The following is a 13,535-nucleotide window of genomic DNA, read 5'->3' as shown; positions in this document are numbered from 1 at the left end:
TAATGGCGGTCACCCCTCCCAGCAGAAACTTGGTCTTCTTAGGCAGACTCCAGGATGCTGTGCTGGCCAGTGGGGATTCCATGCCAGTGGGTCTTAGCTTGTGGGGTTCCGCGGGAGTGGGTCTGCTTGGCTCCCTGGCTTCAGTCCCCTTCTCGTGGGAGTTGATGGATCTCCTGCTCCACTGGAGTTCTGTGAGCCACCAGAGCATGCAAAAACTCCTGCAGCTCACCTCCTTGCAGAAGTGGCTGCCGACTGGAGTCCCTGCTATAGGTCTGCACAGCTTTGTGCTTGGGACCCAGGGCCCTGGTGGTGTGGACTCACAAAGGGATGACCTGATCTGGGGTTTGCAAAAGTCTGTGGGAAAAGCACAGTTCCCCAGGCGGGCAGCACAGTTCCTCACTGCCTCCCTTGGCTGGGGGAGGGAGGTCCCTTTGCCCTGTGCAGCTCCTGGGTGAACTGTCACCCGACTCTGCTTTTCCTTGCTCTCCAGGAGTCACGCCAACTGCCTGGTCAGTCCCAGTGAGGGAGTCTGGATACGTCAGTTAGAAATGCAGAAATCCCTCGCTGTTCGTGTTTGTCTCAGTGGGAGCTGCAGAGTAGAGCTGTTTCTACTCAGCCATCTTGGCCCCTCCCCCCATTAAAATAATTAATATTCAAAATTTGTAATTCTGATTATGAAAGAATGATAAGTAGTTAAACCTTCAAGTGGTATTTCTGTAAATGTATCGCATTTACAGTTCTGGACTTGGTAATGCTTAAAGTGCATAATAACTTATGAGACTGCTCTGTAGGCATACCTCAGAGATACTGTGGATTTGGTTTCAGGCCACTGTGGAGATGGGCTCTTTGGGGCAGTGCCCAGTGGAAGTGCCACTGAGTCACAGCGAGACGGAGTCAGAGTGCATTCCAGCAGTGGGGCAGAAATGAAGGCTTTGGAGGAGTGGAGGGCAGGCCAGAGAATGAGGGGGGTATGATGGGTGAGGGGAAAACACAGGTGGTTTGGGTGAAGGGCATTCTAGGGGAAGGGAAGATTCTGGTGGCCAGTTCTGCAATAAAACAAATATGGCAATAAAACAAATCACACAGAATTTTTGGTTTCTCAGTGCATATAAAAGTTAGGTCTATACTATACTGTAGTCTACTAAATGGGCAATAGCATTATGTCTAAAAAAGTTAATGTACATGCCTTAGTTAAAAATGGTTTTACTGTTTAAACATTCTATCAATCACCTGAGCCTTCGACATCAAGTTCTTTTTGCTGGTCGGTGGCCTTGCCTCAGTGTTGTGGCTGCTGACGGATCATGTGGGAGCTGCTGGAGGTGAGGTGGCTGTGGCAATTTCTTAAAATAAGACAACAATGAAGTTTGCTGCATTAATTGACTATTTCTTTCAAGATTCCTCTGTAGCATACAATGCTATTTGGTAGCATTTTACCCACAGTAGAACTTCCTTCAAATCAGAGACAATTCTGTCAAACCCTGCCACTGCTTTATCCACTAAGTTTATGCAATTTTCTGAATACTCTGTTGTCATTTCAACAAGGTTGCACAGATCTACACCTGGAGTAGGTGCCAGCTCGAGAAACCACTTTCTTTGCTCATCCAAGTTCTCATTTGTTAAAATTTTATCATGAGATTTCAGCAATTCAGCCACATCTTAAGTTCTCTTCATATCTTTTCATCTTAGTTCTCTTGCTATTTCCACCACATCTGCAGTTACTTCTTGCACTGAAATCTTGAACCCCCAAAGTCATCCATGAGGACTGGAATCAACTTCTTCCAAATTTCTTTTAATGTTGATATTTTGACCTCCTCCCATGAATCACAAATGTTCTTAATTTTAACCTCCTCCCATGAATTGCAAATGCTTTTAGAATGGTGAATCCTTTCTAGAAGGTTTTCAACTTACTTTGCCCAGATCTATCGAAGGAACTACTATACATGGTGGCTACAGCCTTCTGAAATGTATTTCTCAGATAATCAGCCTTGAAAGTCTAAATTACTCATTGATCCATGGGCTGCAGAAGGGATGTTGTATTAGCAGGCATGCAAACAGCATTAATGTCCTTGTAGTTCTCCATCAGCGCTCTTGGGTGACCAGGTAAATTGTCAATGAACAATATTTTGAAACGGATCTTTTTTTAAAGCTGAGCTGTGAGCTTAAAATATTCATGTGATAAACAGATGTGCTGTCATTCAGGCTTTGTCCCAGTTATAGAGCACAGGCAGTGTAGATGTAGCATAGTTCTTAAGGGCCCTAGAATTTTCAGAATGGTAGTTGAGCTTTGGCTTCAGCTTAAGCCCATAACAAAAGAGTCATCCTGTTCTTTGAAGCTTTGAAGCCAGGCATTTATTTTGCTACCTGGCTATGAAAGCCCTGGATGACATCTTCTTCCAATATAAGGTTGTTTCATCTGCGGTAAAAACCTCTGTGTAGTGTAGCCAGCTTTGTTGCTTATCTTAGCTGATCTCATGGATGATTTGATGCAGCTTCTACATCAGCACTTGCTGCTTTTCCTTGCACTTTTATCTTATGAAGACGACTTCTTTTCTGAAACCTCATGAACCAATCTCTGCTAGCTTCAAACTTCTTTTCCGTGGCTTCCTAACCTCTCTCAGCCTTCAGAGAATTAAGGAGAGTTAGGGCCTTGCTCTGGATTAGGATTTGGCTTAAGGAAATGTTGTGGTTGGTTTGATCTTCTATCCAAACCACACAAACCTTCTCCATATCAGCAAAAGGCTGTTTCACTTTCATACCACTCATGTGTTCATTGGAGTAACACTTAATTTCCTTCAAGAACTTTTTCTTTGCGTGCACAGCTTGGCTAACTGTTAGGTGCAGGAAGCCTAGCTTTTGGCCTGTCTCAGCTTTTTACATGCCTTCCTCACTCAGCTTAATCATTTCTCACTTTTGATTTATAGTAAGAGATATGTGACTCTTACTTTCACATGAACACATAGAGGCCTAGGTGCAGTTATTAACTGGCCTAATTTCAATAGTGCTGTGTCTCAGAAAACAGGGAGACCTGAGGAGAAGGGGAGATGGAGGAAGGGCAGATCGATGGAACCATTCGAATACACATATGTATCAATTGAGCTCATTGTCTTTTGGGGAGCATGGTTTGTGATGCCCCAAAACAATGACAATAGTAATATCAATGATCACTGATCACAGATCACCATAACAGACAAAATAATAACAAAACATTTGAAATATTGCAAGAATTACAAAAATGTAACACAGAGATACAAAATAAGCACCTGCTACCAGAAAAGTGGCACTGGTAGACTTGCTTGATGCAGGGTTGTCACAAACCGTCAATCTGTAAAAAAACGCAATATCCGAGAAGCATAATAAAGTGAAGTGCAATAAAACAAGGTAAGCTTGCGAATGTATGCATGCACACACCAGTACACATCCACCTATCCACACACAAATCTTTGTACAAACAAATCCTGTGTTTTCAAATCCAAGAATACATCATTTGCACCTTAAAAATATATGTCATCCTTATAGTATCCTTTTCTGTCTTTGTTATCAGGGTAATGCTGGCCTCATAAAAAATGTTTGGAAGTGTTCCCTCCTCTTCAACTTTTGGAAGAGTTTGTGAAGAAATGATACGAATTCTTCTTTAAACACTTTTTAGAATTCTCCGCTAAGCTATCTGGTCTTGGATTTTCCTTTTTCAGGAGCTTTTTGACTACTAACTCATTATTTTTACTCATTATTTGTTTTGATTTTCTATTTCTTCATGTTTCAGTCTTAGTGGATGTATGTTTCTAGAAATGTCTCTATTTCTTCTAAGTTAAACAATTTGTTGACACATAGTTGTTTAGAGTAGACTGTTATTATCCTTTCTAGGGTACCAATTTTAACATCTCCTTTTTTGTTCTAATTTTATTTATTTGAGACTTCTCTCTTTTTTCTTAGCCTAGTGAAAGGTTGGTCAATTTTTATTATCTTTTCAAAAAATCAGCTTTTCATTTCATTGATCTTTTCTATTGATTTTCTAGTCTATTTCATTTATTTCTGCTATGATCTTTGTTAGTTCCTTCCTTCTTCTAATTTTGGGCTTGATTTTTTTTTCTATTTCTTTGAGGTATATATTTTTTTGAGATCTGTTTTCTTCATTTAGCACTTATCCGTATAAACTTCCCTGTTAGAACAGCTTTTGCTGCATCTCATAAGTTTTAGTATGTTGTGCTTTCATTTTAGTTTGTCTCAAGATATTTTATTTTATTTTTTATGTTTTGTTTGATCTATTGGTTGTTCAGAAGTGTATTGGTTGATTTCCACATATTTGTCACTTTTCTAAGTTTTCTCCTGTTTTTAATTTTCAGTTTCATGCCATTGTGGTCAAAAAGAATACTTGATAATATTTCAACCTTCTTAAATTTGCTAAGACTTGTTTTCTGGCCTAATATATGACATATGTTGGAGAATGTACTGTGTATGCTCGAGAAGAGTGTGTATTTTGCTGTTTTGGAAAGGAATGTCCTGTATATGTCTGGTCCATTTGATCTATAGTGTAGTTCAAGTCAGCTGTTTCCTTATTGATTATCTGTCTGAATGATCAATCCATTGTTGAAAGTGGGATATGGAAGTCCCCTACTGTTATTGTATTATTGTTGTCTACTTCTCTCTTCAGATTTGTTAATATTTGCTTTATATAATTAGGTGCTCCAATGTTGGGAGAATATATACTTGCAGTAGTTATATCCTCTTGATGAATTGACCCTTGTATCATTCTATAATAACTTTCTTTGTCTCTTGTTACAGCTTTTGACTTAAAGTCTATTTTGTTTGTTGTAAGAATAACTACTCTTTCTTTTTTGTTGTTCCCTCTCTTTCCTTTCAGTCTATGTGTGTCTCTGAAGGTGAAGAGAGTCTCTTATAGGTGGCATATATTTGGTTCTTGTTTTACTCTCCGTTCAGCCACTCTGGGTCTTTTGTTTCACTAATTTGGTCCACTGATATTTGAAGTAACTATTGATAGGCGTTTTGTAGTTTCTTTGTTCTTTTATTTCTCTCTGGCTGTGCATGATTTGATTATTTTGATTATTTTCTGTAGTGGTATACTTTGATTCTTTGCTGTGTCTTTGTAGTAATTCTTTTTTAACCATGTGGTAAAATTCTCATTTGTGTATCTATTACATGTTTTGTCTTTGTGATTATCATGAGGCTTACATAAAACATCATATGCTATCATGTGCCATATAAGGATGTTTTGGTCAATGATGGGCCACATATACAATGGTGGTCCCATAAGGTTATAACATTTTTGTTTTATCTGTTTAGATACATTTAAATACACAAATGCTTATCATTGTATTACAGTTGCCTACAGCATTCAGTATAGTACAATGCTGTACAGATTTGTAGCCTGGAAGCAATAGGTTATACCATATAGCCTGGGTGTGTAGTAGGTGGTATTATCTAATTTTGTGTAAGTACACTCTGTGATATTCACACCATGACAAAATTGCATAATGAGGCATTATTCAGAACATATCCACATTAAGAAATGCACGATTGTAGTTATAATGATTTATTTTAAGTTGATAACAACTTAACTTCAATCATATACAAAAACTCTACACTTTGCTCTCATCCACTTTTTATGTTTTTTTTTTTTTGATGTCAGAGTTTATTTCTTTGTATATTTTGTAATTATATTTATTTGTAGTATTTTTTGTCTTTTAACCTTTTAAAAGTTAAAGTGATTATACTGCATCATTACAGTATTAGGAGTATTTTGAATTTGACTGTATAATTACTTTGACCAGTGACTTTTTATAACTACATATGGTTTCATGATACTAATTAGTCTTATTGCATTTCAGTTTGAAGAACTCCTTTTAGGATTTCTTATAAAGCAGGTCTAATGACAATGGACTCCCTTAGATTATTTTGGGGAATTTCTGAAAAGTTCTGGAAGTCCTAGCCAGAGCAATTAGGTAAGAAAAAAGTAAAAGGCATCCAACATGAAAAAGAAGTGAAAGTGTCTCTGTTTGAAGATGACATGATCTTATATAGAGAAAATTCTAAAGGCTCCAATTAAAAACTGTTAGAATTAAGAAACAAATTCAGCAAATTTGCAGAACACATAATTAACATTAAAAAAAAAAACCTGTTGCATTTCTATATACTAACAGTGAACTATCCCAGAAAGAAATTAAGAAAACAATCTTGGGCTGGGGGCGGTGGCTCACGCCTGTAATCCCAGGACTTTGGGAGGCCGAGGCAGTTGGATCACAAGATCAGGAGATCAAGACCATCCTGGCTAACATGGTGAAACCCCATCTCTACTAAAAACACAAAAAATTAGGTGGGCATGGTGACAGGTGCCTGTAGTCCCAGCTACTCGGGATGCTGAGGCAGGAGAATGGCATGAACCCGGGAGGCGGAGGTTGCAGTGAGCCGAGATTGCTCCACTGCACTCCAACCTGGGTGACAGAGTCAGACTCCGTCTCAAAAAAAAAAAAAAAGAAAAGAAAACAATTTCATTTACAATAGTATCAAAAAGTTAACTACTTGGGAATAAATTTAAATAAGAAAGTAAAATTTCTACATACCAAAACACTGTAAAACACTGATGAAAGAATTTGAAGAAGACACATATGTCTATTACTCAGCATGATCTACAGATAAAATGCAACCCCTATCAAAATTTCAATGTCATTTTTCAAAGAAATGATTAAAAGCAATTCTAAAATTTGTATGCATCCACAAAAGCAACCACAAAAATAGTTTTGACCAAACAGTCAAAACATCCTTGAACAGAAAAAGCAAAAGTGGAAACATCACATTAGCTTATTCCAAACTAAATTATAAAGCTATAGTAATCAAAATAGTATGGTACTGGCATAAAAACAGACATGTAGGCCAAGGGAACAGAATAGAGCGCACAGAAATAAATCCATGCCTTTATAATCAATTAATCTTCAGCATTGGTGCCAAGAATACACAATGATAAAAGTTTAGTCTCTTTAATAAATGGTGATGGGAAAACTGGATATCCACATGCAGAAGAATGAAACTGAACCCTTATCTCACCCTACATACAAAAACTGACTCAAAATGGATGAAAGACCTCAACCTAGGACCAATATTGTAAAACTCTTAGACATAAATATAGGAGAAAAGCTCCTTGACACTGGTATTGGTAATAAATTTTCAGATTTGACCCCAAAAGTATAGACAACAAAAGCAAAAATAGACAAATGGGACTAAATCAAACTAAAAGATTCAGCACAGCAAAGGAGACAATCAATACAATGAAAAGACAACCTAAAGAAGAGGAGAAAATATTTACACACTATACATCTAATAAGAAGTTAATATCCAAATACATTAGGAATTCAGATGATTCCAAAGGACCTTGTATTAGTCTGTTTTCATGTTGCTGATAAAGACATACCTGAGACTGGGTGATTTATAGAGAAAAAGAAGTTTGAAGGACTCACAGTTCCACGTAGCTGGGGAGGTCTCACGATCACAGTGGAAGATGAAAGGCACATCTTACATGACAGCAGGCAAGACAGGATGAAAGCCAAGTGAAAGGGAGACACCTTATAAAGCAGTCAGATCCCGTGAGACTTATTTACTACCATGAGAACAGTATGGGAGAAACTGCCCCCATGATTCACTTACCTTCCACCAGGTCCCTCCACAACATGTGGGAATTATGGGAACTACAGTGCAAGATGAGATTTGGGTAGGGACACAGCCAAATCATATCATGCTGACCTGGCTCCTCCCAAATCTCAAGTCCTCACGTTTGAAAACAAATTATGCCTTCCCAACAGTCCCCCAACATCTTAACTCATTTCAGCATTAACTCAAAAGTCCACAGTCCAAAGTCTTATCTGAGACAAGATTAGTCCCTTCAAGCTATGAGCCCATAAAGTCAAAAGCAAGTTAGTTACTTTCCAGATACAATGGAGGTACAGGGAGGGGGGTAAATATACCTGTTCCAAGTGGGTGAAATTGGCCAAAACAAAGGGGCTACAGGCCCCAAGTCCAAAATCCAGCAGGCCAGTCAAATCTTAAAACACCAGAATGAACTCCTTTGACTCCATGTCTCACATCCAGGTCACACTTATGTGAGAGATGGGCTCCCATGGCCTTGAGCAGCTCCACCCCTGTGGCTTTGCAGGGCATAGCCCCCCTCCTGGTTGCTTTCATGGGCTGGCATTGTCTGCAGCCTTCCCGTGTGCATGGTCAGGCTGTTGGTGGATCTGCCATTCTGGGGTCCAGAGGACAGTGGCCTTCCTCTCACAGCTCCAGTAGGCAGTACCCCAGTGGGGACCCTGTGTGGGGGATTCAACCCCACATTTCCCTTCTGCACTGTCCTAGCAGAGGTTTTCAATGAGGACTCCACCCCTGCAGCAAAATTCTGCCTGTACATTTAGGTGTTTCCATACATCCTCTGAAATCTAGGCAGAGGTTTCCAAACCTCGATTCTTGACTTCCGTGCACCCACAGGCTCAACACCATGTGAAACTGCCAAGGTTTGGGGCTTGCAACCTCTGAAGCCACAGTCCAAGCTGTACCTTGGCCCCTTTTAGCCATGGCTAGAGTGGCTGGGATGCAGGGCATCAAGTCCCTAGGTGGCACACAGCAGGGGGGCCCTGAATCCAGCCCAGGAAACCATTTTTTCCTTTTAGGCCTCCTGGCCTGTGATGGGAGAGGCTGCTGCAAAGGTCTCTGACAGGTCCTGGAGATATGTTCCACATTGTCTTGGGGATGAACATTTGGCTCCTTGTTGCTCATGCAAATTTCTGCAACTAGCTTGAATTTCTCCTCAGAAAATTGGTTTTTCTTTTCTATCACATCATTTGGCTACAAATTTCCCAGAGTTTTATGCTCTGTTTCCTTTTAAAACTGAATGCTTTTAACAGCACCCAAGTCACCTCTTGAATGCCTTGCTGCTTAGAAATTTCTTCTGCCAGCTACCCTAAATCATCTCCCTCAAGTTCAAAGTTCCACAAATCTCTGGGGCAGGGGCAAAATGCCACCAGTCTCTTTGCTAAAACATAGCAAGATTCACCTTTACTCCAGTTCCCAACAAGTTCCTCATCTCCATCTCAGACAACCTCAGCCTGAATTTCATTGTCCGTATCATTATTAGCATTTTGGTCAAAGCTACTCAACAAGTCTCTAGGGAGTTCCAAACTTTCTCACGTTTTTCTGTCTTTTTGTGAACCCTGCAAACTGTGCCAACCTCTGCCTGTTACCCAGTTCCAAAGTTGATTCCACATTTTTGGATATCTTTACAACCACACCCCACTCTACCAGTACCAATTTACTATATTCATCTGTTCTCATGCTGCTGATAAAGGCATGTGTGATTTATAAGGGAAAAGAGGTTTAACGGACTCACAGTTCCACGTGGCTGGGAAGGCCTCGCTCATGGCGGGAGGCTAAAGGCACATATTACACAGCAGCAGGCAAGACAGAATGAAAGCAAGTGAAAAAGGAAACCCCTTATAAAACAATCAGATCTTATGAGGCTTATTTCCTACCACGAGAACAGTGTGGGGGAAACTACTCCCATGATTCAACTATCTCCTACTGGGTTCCCCCCATAACATGTGGGAATTATGGGAGCTACAATTCAAGACGAGATTTGGGTGGGGACACAGCCAAACCATATCAGACCCGAAGAGATACATTTCTAAAAGACATACGATTGACAATAGGTATATACTAAGAAAAAGATGTTTGCCATCACTAATCATCAGGAAAATGCGCAATGAGATATCAGCTCACATCTATTAGGAAGGCTATTATAACAGTAAAAAGGTAACAAATGTTGCTGACGATACTGAGAAAAGGAAACCCTTGTGCTTAGTTGATGGGAATGTAAATTGGTACAGCCATTACAGATAACAGTATGGAGTTTCCTCAAAAAATTAAAAATGGAACTCCCATATAATCCAGCAATCCCACATCTGGGTATATATCCAAAGTAAAGAAAATCACTGTCTCAAAGAGATATATATACTTACGTGTTCATTGTAGTGTTATTTACACAGAAAAGATATGGAAACTACCTGTGTCTATTGACAGATGAATGGATGTTTTAAATGTATTACACACACACACACACACACACACACGTAATGGAATATCATTTAGCCTTTAAAAATGAGGAAATATTGACATTTGTAACAACATGGATAAACGTGGAGTTTATTATGGTAAGAAAAATAAGCCATGAATACACACACAAAAAAATCCTGCATGATTTCACTTATATGCATGCTTTAAAAATGTCAAACTCATGGTAACAGAGTAGAACAGTGCTTACCAGGGCCTGGGAGTTGGGGGAAAAGAAAAAATGTTTGTCAGAAGATACAAACTTTCAGTTATAAGATTAATAAGTTCTGGAGATCTAAAGTACAGCATAGTGACTAAAGTCAATGATAATGTATACTTGAAATTTGCTGAAAGAGTAGATCTCAAGTGTTCTCCACCAAACAAACACAAGTACAAAGGTAACCAAGTGAAGTGATGACTATGTTAGCTTGATTGTGGTCATCATCACTTCACAATGTATATGGATATCAAAATATCACACTGCACACCTTAACTATATACAATTTTTCTTTGTTAATCAATAAAACTGGCAAAAATATCTTTTATATGTTGTCTTGACTCCATTTCTTCATATTTCGTCAAAATACATAGTCCTCACTGTTTGCATAAGTTTAGAAACTTGTGCTACATCCCAAAGCCAGGAGTGGGGTAGGGTGAACTAAGTTACTGACTCTTTAGGAACCTTAGGGTGTGAGGTGGGACTGGAGTTCAAGGCCTAGCCGCTGAGTCTGGTCTTGAGTAGCCTCTTTCTGTTTTGTTTTGTTTTGAGATGGGGTCTCATTTTGTTGCCCAGGCTGGAGTGCAGTGGCACCATCTGGGCTCACTGCAACCTCCACCTCCCGGGCTCAACGATCCTGCCACCTCAGCATCCCAAGTAACTGGAACCACAGGCATGTGCCACTATGCCTAGCTAATTTTTTGTTTTGTTTTGTTTTGTTTTGTATTTTTGGTAGAGATGGGGTTTTGCCTTGCTGCCCAGGCTGGTCCTGAACTCCTGAGCTCAGGCAATCCACCTGCCTTGGCCTCCCATAGTGCTGGGATTACAGGTATGAGCCACCACGACTGGCCATGAGCAGCCTCTTCTGATATCTCTAGTGTGCTCTGTACACAGTTTCTTTGTCTGAATGCAACTTTCCTTCCTCCTCCGTTCCACTCCAGAACCGTGGATACTCAAGTCTATCCTGAACCATGTAGAGGGGGAGCTTTGAGTGCTATATGAAATTCACTTATGATATCATTCTACATTCCTTCACAGAAGTAACTCAGGGTTCACTTAGGGATTCACATGGTAAATTTGTCTTAATGCTCCAAGTGGGCTTAAAGGAACTTTCTTCTTGTCGGTCATAATGTTTGTATACAACTGTAATGGGAATTTGAGTTTGTATCACTAGCGTCATGAGCGTGCATGTTTGTGAGCACACCTGTGCATCTGCTATTTTTTCTATTGGTCTACAGAATTTTCCTTCTTTAGGATATTATCAACTTGAATTCAAATTTTTATCAAAAATTGGACCTAGCTCTTTTTATTCATATTTTCCTGCTACATTTTTTCCACTAATTTATTTTCGATAGGTTATATTGTGTGTCTTTTTGACACTTAAAAATTTTACCTGGCAATCTTAACGTTTGATTTATGTAATTGTTGTTCCATTATGACTTATTCTGTCATCTCATTTTATGATTTTTCATACTTTCTTTCCTGTTTCTTTTTCCTCTCTATTTGTACCTCTCACTCTACAGATCAAATCTTTTTCCATTTGTTTGAAATCTGGAAAATTTAACATTGTAATGGTGGTTATATCATTATTTTTGTTAATTTTCTCAATTTCCTACATGTGTCAAGATTAATCTCATCTCAGCAAACCAAGTAAGTACTCTAGCCTTCTCTTGCCACCTCTGGTTTTGCTTTCTCCATTACGACAGCCCTTTGTTGAAGGGGGTGCTTTCTGAAATTTACTCGGGGTTGTCTTCAATGTTATGTTTTCATGTATTTTTTAGGGTATGATAAACACCACTACCATTGATTCTTGAACCCTCAATTCTAACACCACAGTGTATTTCTCTTCTTACTGGAGTATGTCCTCTAGGCATTTTCTAAGGGATTTATTTGAAATAAAACTTTTGAGGCCTTATTTTATAATGTCTTTTTCTGTGCTTTCTTATTTAAAAGATTTTGGCTGCAAATAATCCAAGGATTAAAATTTGTTTCCTTTTAATTTTTGAAAAATATTACTTCATTTTATTCTTATCTCCAGCATTGCTGTTGGAAAGGCTGATGCCAATCAAAACCAATTTTTCCCTAAAGGATGATCTGTCATCTCGTCATTTTGACAGGATGTCACAAAACAAAGGAGTCTTCAATGTTCTGAGTATAAATCATTTTGCAATTATAAACTTAAGTTAAATATTAATGCAATATAAAAAGAATTAAAACCTTCTTGACACATGCAAGTGAACAGGAAAATTAACTATCATGCATTCATTCAGGAAGAAAAGGTACAAAAGAAATTTAATAAAAGAGATGGTCATTAGATGCAAGTGTGGTTGACTGTAGGGATGCAATGCTGACAAGTGGCAGCAGGCCTGGCAAGCCGTCCATCCCAATTCAATTCCTTCATAAAGAGAAGAATAATAACTAGGCTACCTTGATGATGTGCTGGAAAAAGGTGCTATGTCTCTTTTTTAATCATTCAAAACAAAGGAAAGTAAAATTCCTGGGAAATCAGAAATAATGCATCATAAATGTATAAAAGTTGAGGAAAATACTATATTTTTATGAATTTAAAATGCCATCTCATGTAGATTGTTATGTCTTTTCAGAAGTGCTTTAAAATTGATGACACATAGTGAAAAAATGACATAATTTCAAACAATTAATGGAAAAATATTAATTCATCTTCTTGAATCTTGGAAACAGGATTCTTTTGGGAGGCTTCGGTGTATCTGTGTATCATTTCCTTGCCTTCACACAAATCAAATGACACCACTTGTGACTGGTTTGAAAAAAAAAGAAAACATAATAATGATGCTGTCAATTCACTTGAGATTCTATGATCAAAATTAACCTATGAACAAAGCACAGACTTTATTATAATTACAAAATAGGATGTAATTTACATAAAATGTGAAAATATAAGCCTAGAACCATATTTGATGCAAGTCGAAAGCTATGACAGGGAATGTTGGAGGGCAGGGAAATTGTATACTAATCTCCACATCCTACTGAGCCAATCAGTGGTGTTCAAATTGGATGGACAGTATATTATTTATACAGTATATTATTTAAGCAAAGAATTAAGCACTGTAACTATATTATTTAGAGAAAGCAAATTTTTAAAAAATTCCTTAAAATTATATATTAAAGACTAAATTGGAAATACAGTTTTAGAAGAAGAGAGTGGGGCAAATGAGCTATATTCTCTACCATTCAT

This window comes from Papio anubis, chromosome 13, assembly GCF_008728515.1.
Source record: "Papio anubis isolate 15944 chromosome 13, Panubis1.0, whole genome shotgun sequence".
In the NCBI taxonomy this organism is placed as follows: Eukaryota; Metazoa; Chordata; class Mammalia; order Primates; family Cercopithecidae; genus Papio; species Papio anubis.
This window is presented reverse-complemented; position numbering follows the sequence as displayed.